This window comes from Periplaneta americana, chromosome 6 (assembly GCF_040183065.1).
Source record: "Periplaneta americana isolate PAMFEO1 chromosome 6, P.americana_PAMFEO1_priV1, whole genome shotgun sequence".
NCBI classification, from domain to species: Eukaryota; Metazoa; Arthropoda; class Insecta; order Blattodea; family Blattidae; genus Periplaneta; species Periplaneta americana.
Window position 1 is genome coordinate 23075364 of NC_091122.1, and position 11025 is coordinate 23086388.

Here is an 11025-nt window from a genome sequence, read left to right on the forward strand (position 1 = left end):
TTGGATCTCTGCACATACATCTTATATTATAACCATGTATGAAGTATAGTAGCCACCAGCGTGGCTCAGTCGGTTAAGGCGCTTGCCTGCCGGTCTGAAGTTGCGCTCGGGCGCGGGTTCGATCCCCGCTTGGGCTGATTACCTGGTTGGGTTTTTACGAGTTTTTCCCCAACCGTAAGGTGCATTCCAGGTAATCTATGGCGAATCCTCGGCCTCATCTCGCCAAATAACATCTCACTATCATCAATCTAATCGACGCTAAATAACCTAGTAGTTGATACAGCGTCGTTAAATAACCAACTAAAAAATGAAGTATAGTATAGTATACTATACTCTTAGGACTCAGGAGGTTAAGATGGTCTTTAGTATCAATATTGCAACGCAATTATTCTTTATACTTTCGAAATGTGACTTCATCAATTTAAAAATAAATTTGCTTAACTTGGCGAACTTAGAGATGCTTACCTTATAATATCAATACCAACATAATAAAATTCTTGCAGATTATAAAATGGACTATTTACGATGTATTGTGAACTAGTTTACTTAAATTTACTGTAACAAATAGATTGGACTCAAGGAAATGGCAATACGTAAACAGACAGACAGTATGGCCAAAACCATTTCTGTTCATCAGCATTGATAGAAACGTAGGCTATACATTTGCGAAATGCTAGCAATATATTTTTCAAACTTCACAACAGCTTTATTTTCTTTTTTTTCTGAAATTTAAAACAAAAGTACACGCTCCCTACATGCTCTCCATGTATCATAATATATGTTGTGTATTGATTCAGGTATTAATAATGAGTTGAGGTCCAGGTTTTTTTCTCTCTGTTAGACAAAATGACCCGTTTCATTAAATGCATTTAAACCTGAAATTGCAGCCCTGAACCACTTCGAATTAATGTAATCTTTCATTGCTGGCCAATAATTACTGTAGTTGAATCCAACCCTGGAGCATGCAAAAGAGAAGCATACGGCGTGGAAGTTTGTGTGAGTGTGTGTGTGTGTGTGTGTGTGTGTGTGTGTGTGTGTGTGTGTGTGTGTGTGTGTGTGTGTGTGTGGACCGGAACTCTTAACTAGAACTTGGTGAAGACGCAAACCGATTCCCAGAGTCTTTGAACTTCCAATAGAAACTAACTACCATAACACACTTCTCAATGGTTAAAGTGACATAACTCCACATTACGTTCTAAACCGGAGATAATGTGCAAAGCGAGACAGTCCTAATTGGAAGCCCGAACTTCTACATCTACAAGGTCGTGGTAAGACGATTTAAGCGTTGGACGATAAGGCAATCGTTTAAATAATTTCGAATCGACATATTTTATAAACAGAGTAAAATCCATGCATCCATCCATCCATCCATCCATCCAACAAGCAATCCAACCATCCATCCATCCATCCATCCAACCCTGCAGACACCCATTCATTCATTCATTCATTTATTCATTCATTCATCCATCCAGCAAACCATCCATCAATACCTGCAGCCACCCATCCATCCATCCATCCATCCATCCCTGCAGTCACCCATTCATTCATTCATTCATTCATTCATTCATTCATCCAGCAAACCATCCATCCCTGCCAGCCACTCATCCATCCATCCATCCCTCCAGGCACCCATTCATTCATTCATTCATCCATTCATTCATTCATTCATTCATTCATTCATCCATTCATGCATCCATTCATTCATTCATTCATCCATCCATCCATCCATTCATTCATCCATCCCTCCATCCAACAAACCATCCATCCACCCCTGCAGTCACCATTTATTCATTCATCCATCCATCCCTGCAGGCACCCATTCATTCATTCATTAATTCATTCATTAATTCATTCATCCATCCAGCAAACCATCCATCCCTGCCAGCCACTCATCCATCCATCCATCCCTCCAGGCACCCATTCATTCATTCATTCATTCATTCATTCATTCATCCATTCATGCAACCATCCATTCATTCATCCATCCATCCATCCATTCATTCATCCATCCCTCCATCCAACAAACCATCCATCCACCCCTGCAGGCACCCATTCATTCATTCATTCATTCATCCATCCATCCTTCCAGGCACCCATTCATTCATTCATTCATTCATTCATCCATTCATGCATCCATCCATTCATTCATCCATCCATCCATCCATCCATTCATTCATCCATCCCTCCATCCATTCATTCATCCATCCCTCCATCCAACAAACCATCCATCCACCCCTGCAGGCACCCATTCATTCATTCATTCATCCATCCAGGCACCCATTCATTCATTCATCCATTCATGCATCCATCCATTCATTCATCCATCCATTCATTCATTCATTCATCCATTCATGCATCCATTCATTCATCCATCCATCCATCCATCCATTCATTCATCCATCCCTCCATCCAACAAACCATCCATCCACCCCTGCAGGCACCCATTCATTCATTCATTCATCCATCCAGGCACCCATTCATTCATTCATCCATTCATGCATCCATCCATCCATCCATCCATCCACCCAGCACTGTTCTTTTGCCATTCTGCTGTCTTTTATCAAGAGTTTTAAAATTTGTACTAGAATTTAATCTAAGTATGGTGCTCGGATATTTCTCTTACTTAAATTATACACAACGCGATGAAATTCCCGTGGCGTGGGGTGAGCATAGCGACAGTTGTCTACTTAATACGATACAAATGAAAGAAATAACTTCAATTCTGAACCCATTTTTTGTTTATATTGTACGTCTGACTTGCATGCTGCAGCTCAGAGTGATTATACGCGGACTGCAACTGCGCCGAGCGGCTGGGTCGTCGGTCTTGTACGTTTGGAGACGCGATATCAAATCTCGGAAGAGTTGAAATAGAATCTGTAGTGTACAAAAGCAGTATTGCGCCTGATGCCCACGGGTATTCCAGTTGTGTGTATTTTCCTGGTGCATGTTATGGCCTTCAGATTTGGTTTAGCGTAGCAATTGCTACCTCTGGTACTGGAAACATTTGTTGATTCTATCTACCATACTTGTAACAAAATATACAGTGTAGGCCTATTCATCATTGCGTTCGTGTTTCATATCGTCACAGCTGTACTGACAAGTCTCGAGCATCCGCCCAAAATGTGGACTATTGTTTGTGATGAAGGTTTTTGTCTTGATATAAGCTTGCAATAGTTTATAATACATTATTCATTTTCTTGTCTCAGATAGCAGTCATTGATATCACTTTTCGTACAGAGAGTTTTTTTTTTTTTTCGGGAGCGATAGGCCTATAGATTAAATGCTTTCTGGCCTACAATTTGTAGGTTTTCATATAGTGGTTATAAGAACAAATCTTTTCATTTCTCTATTCTCTTCTGCTCCTTCTACCTCTCCTTTCTCCTTCCTCCTCTTCTTATTTTTCTGTTTCCCTTCTTTTCTTCCTCATTTTATCCTGTTCTTTATCCATTATTTTCTTTCTTATTTTATTCTCTTTTTACCTCTTCCTCTTCCCCTTTCTCATCTTCATTTCGATTGCTCTTTCCTTATTATTATTATTATTATTATTATTATTATTATTATTATTATTATTATTATTATCAATATACCTAATAACTAATAGTGAGAATTTTATGTCCTGAAACATGCCTGATATTGACCTAAAAATGCTCTTAGAATTACCCATACAGGGCTTTCATTTCTAAACTTCTCAGTCTAAATAACTAATTATTTAAATTGAATTCAATTTAAACAAAAAACATGTCAATTTAGATATCGAGGGGGAAGTCTGAAACCAGGCTTAATTGCATTTTAGATTTCACTTCCCAACCCCCAACTAGTTTGAAATTTCAAATGGCACCATATATTTTTATACTTAAATATGAAAGAACATTCAATTGTTTAGACACCTCAATCATTTTTTTTGCATCTTTTGTTTTCTATCGTCGCCTGGTAACGTGGATTGTTGTTATTGTTGGTTAGAGCTGAAGAGAATAAAGCTACAAAAACTTATTGAGCATTTCATGTAATAGTTGTGTTTGTGTATTAAATTAGTTTAAAATTATATAGCCTATACCCTTCAAGAGAGAACAGAAATCATCCTTATTGATTAAATTTAGGAAATTACACAAAATAAGCTGATAATAACAAAAACAGACTGGGAAGTTTTGAAATAAAAGCCTTGTATATTCTCTTAAGGTAGCCTACTTCTCTACCGTTTGGAGAAAAATTTGCAGTTTTTATCCAGATTTTTAAAAACTATTTTCTCCCTGATTATTTGACACATAATTAAGGATTTTGACACAAAATAAACTCCTCAAGTATTTTTGAGAGGGCAGGGGGGGGGGCAATTTTTTAAAGCGAAAACTGAATTTCTTTGTTTTAGTTCTAGGCCCACAGTTTTTTTTTATGTTAGAACAAAATTTCTTTTACTCCCTTACTCATTCCTAAAAGAACACAGAATAAGCTGTGGAAAAGTTTTTCTCTATCTTATCCCATTAAGGAGAAATATTTTATTTTTTTGAAAGTTTGAAACATAAAAATAAAAAATTAAGATCTTAAAGTTTTCACTTTCTTAAACAGTAGGATATTGTTTGTAGTTTGGCACTTAGCTACGTTAATCTCATTCATATTGATGCAGTAATGATGAAAATATGTCAATTCTAAGTGCACTTTGTGTTAACATTAGTGTTGTAAAATGCAGTAAAACTGAACATGGAGAAAAAATCATCTGCATCCTGAGAGTATGAAAAATTGTAAAACCAAACACACAGCTTCCTAACTGTATGAAAAATAATACAGTCAAACTCTACCGCCAAATTCGAATTGTTATTACACGAAAAATATAAAATTGACAGAATGTGACGGATTGACATTTGCAGAACTGCACTTCCGGTTTATAGAAAGGTTGCTTCCGGTCAGTAGACACTCAGCTAATTAATTAACCAAACATTATGGAGACAAAACTGATACATTTTTGAAAACTAGAAAGTTCAAACTTTCAAATGACATAAAAATAAAAACATGCAAATTTTTAAAGAAAGTTATAAATTATGGGTAGATGATTACCACAGTCTAGTATATACAGTCACGAAGCTTAAGTTGTGAGGGTGCTAGGAACAATAGCCTTTGCCGGTACTATTTCGCATTGTCTGTAATGAGGCGATAGTAGCGATCCTAGTGGTTAGCAACTATCTATGGATGCATATTTACTACGTATTGAGCTGCGTGACTGTATATACTAGACTGTGTGACTACTTTAAAGATTAAATTGATTATTAGAAACGTAAAGCCAACCCCATGGCAGGCAAAATGAACTCTGAGAGAGGCGGAAGGTTAAGACTTCCACCTTTACAGACAATCGGCATTTAATAGCAGTAGGGATGACAGTTCTACGCACCCGCCGCCGTTAGCTCCAAGGAAATGCCTCTGTCACTTATTTCTGTTAGAGACTGAATAGACCCCAGGGCCATAGTGCAGATGAAAGGATTAGATCAATGGAAAAAGCCATGACCTCCATTAGGAATCGAACCCGCGACCTTGTAGCGTTACACCTTAACCGCGAGTCAAATTGATTATTATGATATGTGAAATAACACTCGTGTGTGTATATGTGTGTGTGTGTGTGTGTGTGTATATATATATATATATATATATATATATATATGCTACTAGGATTCATAATTTATTCTCCTTTCAATTCTTCTGTACAACATTTACATGAATAATGTTGTGATATAATTCTCTTTTCCATTCTTTCTTCTGACAGTCTCAAATCTTCTGTCAATTAACATTAGTTTAAAGTCTTAGAATTTTTTCTCGTCGCCAAACTTTCAGAACGGCCCCGAGGTTCACTCAGCCTCCTATAAAATTGAGTACCGGGTCTTTCCCGGGGGTAAAAGGCGACCAGAGCGTGGTGCCGACCACACCACCTCATTCTAGTGCCGAGTCATGGAAAGCATGGGGCTCTACCTCCATGCCCCCGAAGTGCCTTCATGGCATGTTACGGGGATACCTTTACCTTTACATTTACCTTTTTTTATAGTCCACACCTGTAGAGTAACGGTCAGCGCGTCTGGCCGCGAAACCAGGTGGCCCGGGTTCGAATCCCGGTCGGGGCAAGTTACCTGGTTGAGGTTTTTTCCGGGGTTTTCCTTCAACCCAATACGAGCAAATGCTGGGTAACTTTCGGTGCTGGACCTCGGACTCATTTCACCGGCATTATCACCTTCATTTCATTCAGACGCTAAATAACCTAGATGTTGATACAGTCGTCGTAAAATATCCCAATAAAATTTAAAAAAATAAATAAATAAATCCACTTCAAATCATAAGATGTCACTGAAGACATTTTATAAAATATAACGTACAGTTCTAGAAAAAAATTGGCCCTCCTTACAAAGTTCCATACAACGCATTGCGCATGTGCGGTAAACAAGAGCGGCTGTACATAAGTTACTTATTGACAGTCATGCGAAACTTGTTGCCTAGATACAGGTAGACCCCATCAAGACTCGGGCGGCCTTTTTTCTTAGGGAACTGTATTTTATTGCTAATCTAACTCAACCTGATTTCCATGTAACACCTTTAATTTCTGCAGTCGGCAATACAGGGTGATTTACGAGGATTTACCGTCCCTTACGGAGCTTAAGGCTGGTTCACAATAAACCGGGAACGGAAACGACAACGAGAACGAGAACGGAAATAATGTTAAAATAAATGTATTTAAATGTGAGCATTCACAATTAACTATTGTGAATCCTTACATTTAAATATATTTATTTTAACAATATTTCCGTTCTCGTTCTCGTTGTCGTTCCCTTTTTCCGGTTTATTGTGAACCAGCCTTTACTGTATTTCCGAAGACATTCTGATCAAAAAACGTTATATACAGTTAACATTTGTCCTAATCTCAATATTTTCAAAGTTACATTAATATCAGATTGTTAGTAAAATACCTCTTTTCTTTAGTTTTAAGGGTAAAAAAATATTACAAAATAAATAGAGAATGAACTATTCAGAAGTGTCATTTCTTTAATTGGCTAGTGTTCTGAAGCTAAAAATGTGTTGTTAATTGTTTTGAACAGATTTTATTTTTCAATTTTTAACTAAAAATGACATCATTCTTACGCACTTATCACAAAAATTATTACAAATCATACGACTTTAGGAACTTGATTCTTTACAGTTTAATTATGCATCCTAATGTACAGTCTTGAACAATTTACAAGAGTGGCGTGATTTGTAACAATTGTTGTGATAAATGCATAAGAAAATGTAATTTTGTAGTTAAAAATCTTTCCATTTCATATATTTCTTGATGAAATCTTTCCCCATGCTCCGGGGTCCAGCACCGAAAGTTACCCAGTATTGGTTGAGGGAAAATCCCGGAAAAAACCTTAACGAGGTAACTTTCCCCGACCGGGAATCGAACCCGGGCCACCTGGTTTCGCGGTCAGACACGCTAACCATTAATCCACAGGTGTGGACTTGAAATATCGTATAATTCTTTTATTGTAGAAATGAATTATCTTTCATTTAATGGATATAGTAAACAGTGCAAGTGTCTCTCTAAAATTTTGAGATTCGGAAAACAATAAATCACAATCATCACACGTTAAGGGGATGATAATGAAAAGATGACATAAATCGTTGTTCCACTGAATTAGTTGGCATGTAGTCACTAACAGTGCTTCCCCCTATACCAAGTCCGTAGAGTAAATATTTTCCTTTACCATGAATCATTAATCAGTATCTAGCAACTGGAAATTAACGAACCAACCCCTCTCTCTCACTCTCTCACTCTTCATCCACCCACCCTCCTCACACCCCCTTCTCTACTTCTCCAGTACTCTCTCAGTTTCCTTTACACAAACTTACAGGTAGTTAGCTGATGCTTTGGTTGGTAGAACAAATTACGTCATAACTAGTGCTAGTAGATTGGACGATGAAACAATAACATTTAAACCCAACAATAACCACCCTTAGGGGTTGATTTATACAATCTGGTACAGGGGAAGTAATACATTATTATACTGATGGTGCAAGAAGAAAAATGTTAGTTCCTTGTTGCTGTGATGATAGTATATGTCTGCCTAACAGTGGTTTACATACTGCTGTGGTCCACATGAGATGTTCGAAGTTAAACCCGGAAGAATTCTAGTCTCGTTGCCCTGTTGTAACATGAACAGCTGACGTAATATTCATCGGAGTTAACTATAATAGCCGAAGCTCGCAACTTGGTCTATTGTGGTTGTCGTGGTAGCTTGCTCATAGAGTTAGAACCGGCATGTTATGTATTTGTCGTATGAGGACGATAAGAAGTTGAGAAACCCGAAAAGAGATTTTAAAACACCTAGACAAGATTAAAGACTTAGACGTTCAGTCATTATTAATCATTTTTCCATAGTGTATTTCATTACGGTATTTGTTTGTGAGGTAACGGTGCTAATCTTAACAGTGTTTAATCATGCAGAAAAAAAATTACGTATTATTCCTAATTCATCTTTTAATGCTCGTTGTTAGCCTATATTAATGAATTTTTTGACAGCCATAGCCTATGAATTTGGAATTATTTTAATCTGTTTGTTTTTATTGACCATTGTCTATAATTACGCTATTGTAATTCTGACAAATATGATTGACTGAATGATTGATTGATTAAAAAATTCGATACCATACCGTTGTCACATGTTTATCGTTATACATTAATAATAATAATAATAATAATAATAATAATAATAATAATAATAATAATAATAATAATAATTTATTATTGTTAATACTATTACTATTATTCTATTAATATGTATTTATTTATTTACTTACTTATTCATTTATTTATTTATTTATTCATTTACTGACTTATTATTTACTTAGTTACTTATTTATTTACTTAGTTAGTTATTTATTTACTTATTAATTAATTTATTTATTTACTTATTCATTCATTTATTCATTCATTCATTCAATTATTCATTCATCCATTTATTTATTTATTTATTTATTTATTCATTCACTTATTCATTCATTCATTCATTTACTTATTTATCCACTTATTTATTTATTTATTTATTTATTCATTCATTCATTCATTCATTCATAACCCAAAAATAAGGTTTAAAATTAATGAAGATCAACCAAAGCAAGTACATGAAGAGAAGCGAGCTATTTACCTTCCATGCTGTGATGATCTCAGTCATAAATATAATATTCAAGATTGGAATGTCATTGGACTTATGTTTGGTGCGCGAGGAACAATACCTAAATTTACATTGGAGATCCCCAGAAAATTAAAGGTTCCTGGGTTCCTGAAAAGACTCTTCAGACAATTGCATCAACCATTTTAAAATCTTCATTGAACATCATCAATCACAATCTCTATTCATCTTTATAATATTCAGTGTATATTATTTATTTTCAATAATTTTTTTTCGTTTTGATACCTATCGGTACCACATCTTGTCGCAGAATATTCTTTTTTTTTTTAATTTCATTATGTATTTTTCTAACATTAATTTACATTTTCTTTTTTTTTTGTTCATTTGAATTGATTAGGATGCCGATATTTTAAATCCAAGATGTGATCGGCTATAATTTTAATATACTATATTTATTTATTTATTTACTTATTTATTTATTTATTTATTTATTTATTTATTTATCTATTTATTTACTTATTTATTTATTTATTTATTTATTTATTTATTTATTTGAAAATAAAAATTCAACAGTAACAATATCACAAATGCTGATCATTTTTATCATATGTATATTGAATTTTTCTCTTACAGACCATAATATAATCTGGCCAGCATTTTAAATTGAATCAACGGGATTCGATGCCAATTATTCAGCGCGAAAAGCTGACAGTCTAGCCTATAGTCTGTCCCTGCGGCATTGAAATCTCATTTTGATAACTGCACTGAGATCATCCACGTAATTTCGAACTCGAATCGATAAATAAACTACCTCTAAGTATAGATCTTCTACATGTTCAACATTCCAGCAAACAGACATTGGCATTGTTTTATTTTAAATCATATGTAGTGAACCTGTACGTTATTTTGGAATTTTCAGTGTCAGTACTTTAGTAAGTAGACACATTTTAGACATTTGAAACTTAGTTATACAGAGTGTTTCAGAAAGACTTTGACAAACTTTGGGGGCATATTCCTCACAGCAAAACAAGAAAAAAGTTCATATAAACATATGTCCGAAAATTCTTAGTTATTAATGAAAGAACATAATGAAACATCTGTTAGATATTGTCAGCTTGGTAGCAAGTGTTGCAACTTTAATCAATTCAGAAACTCACAACAATGAAAGTTTACGTTCATTTCGAGGTACAATCCAACAACTTAACTTAAGTTTGCAACCGGTAATAATACTCATTTTGTTGGGTAATCGAATGATGTTACCGATACAAGTTTGCTGATGCACCCCTTGTATCCTAGATGGCTAAGTGTCGTCAAGGAGTGCATGCATGTGTGGAAGCAAGAGGAGAATATTTTGAACATTTGTTATGAGTTTCTGAATTGATTAAAATTGCAACACTTGCTACCAAGGTGATAATATCTAACATGTTTCATTATCTTCTTCCATTAATAAAAAAAAATTAAGGATTTTCGGATATATATTTATATTATTTTTTTCCTTGTTTTGGTGTGAAGAATATACCCTAAAGTTTGTCAAAGTACTTCTGAGACACCCTGTATGTCAACCATAAAAGTTATCTTCTATTTTCATGTTTCACAGACCACTGCAAATTAAAATTCGACGCTTTACACATTAAATTATCTGTAGTAATGTCACGAGAGGTCTGAGATCTGCCGATAAATCCACGAGCGAAGCGAGTGGATTTATCTGGGAAATCTCATACCTCGAGTGACATTTATTAGGACTATTTCGTGAATAAAATAAAAATTTAAATAATATATCCCTAAAATTCGATCACAAAATGTTAATAATTGCATATTAACGAATACTTAACCTATTCCGACATTGTGAAGTTGAAATACTCGTAGATGAATATCGATTATTGCAATA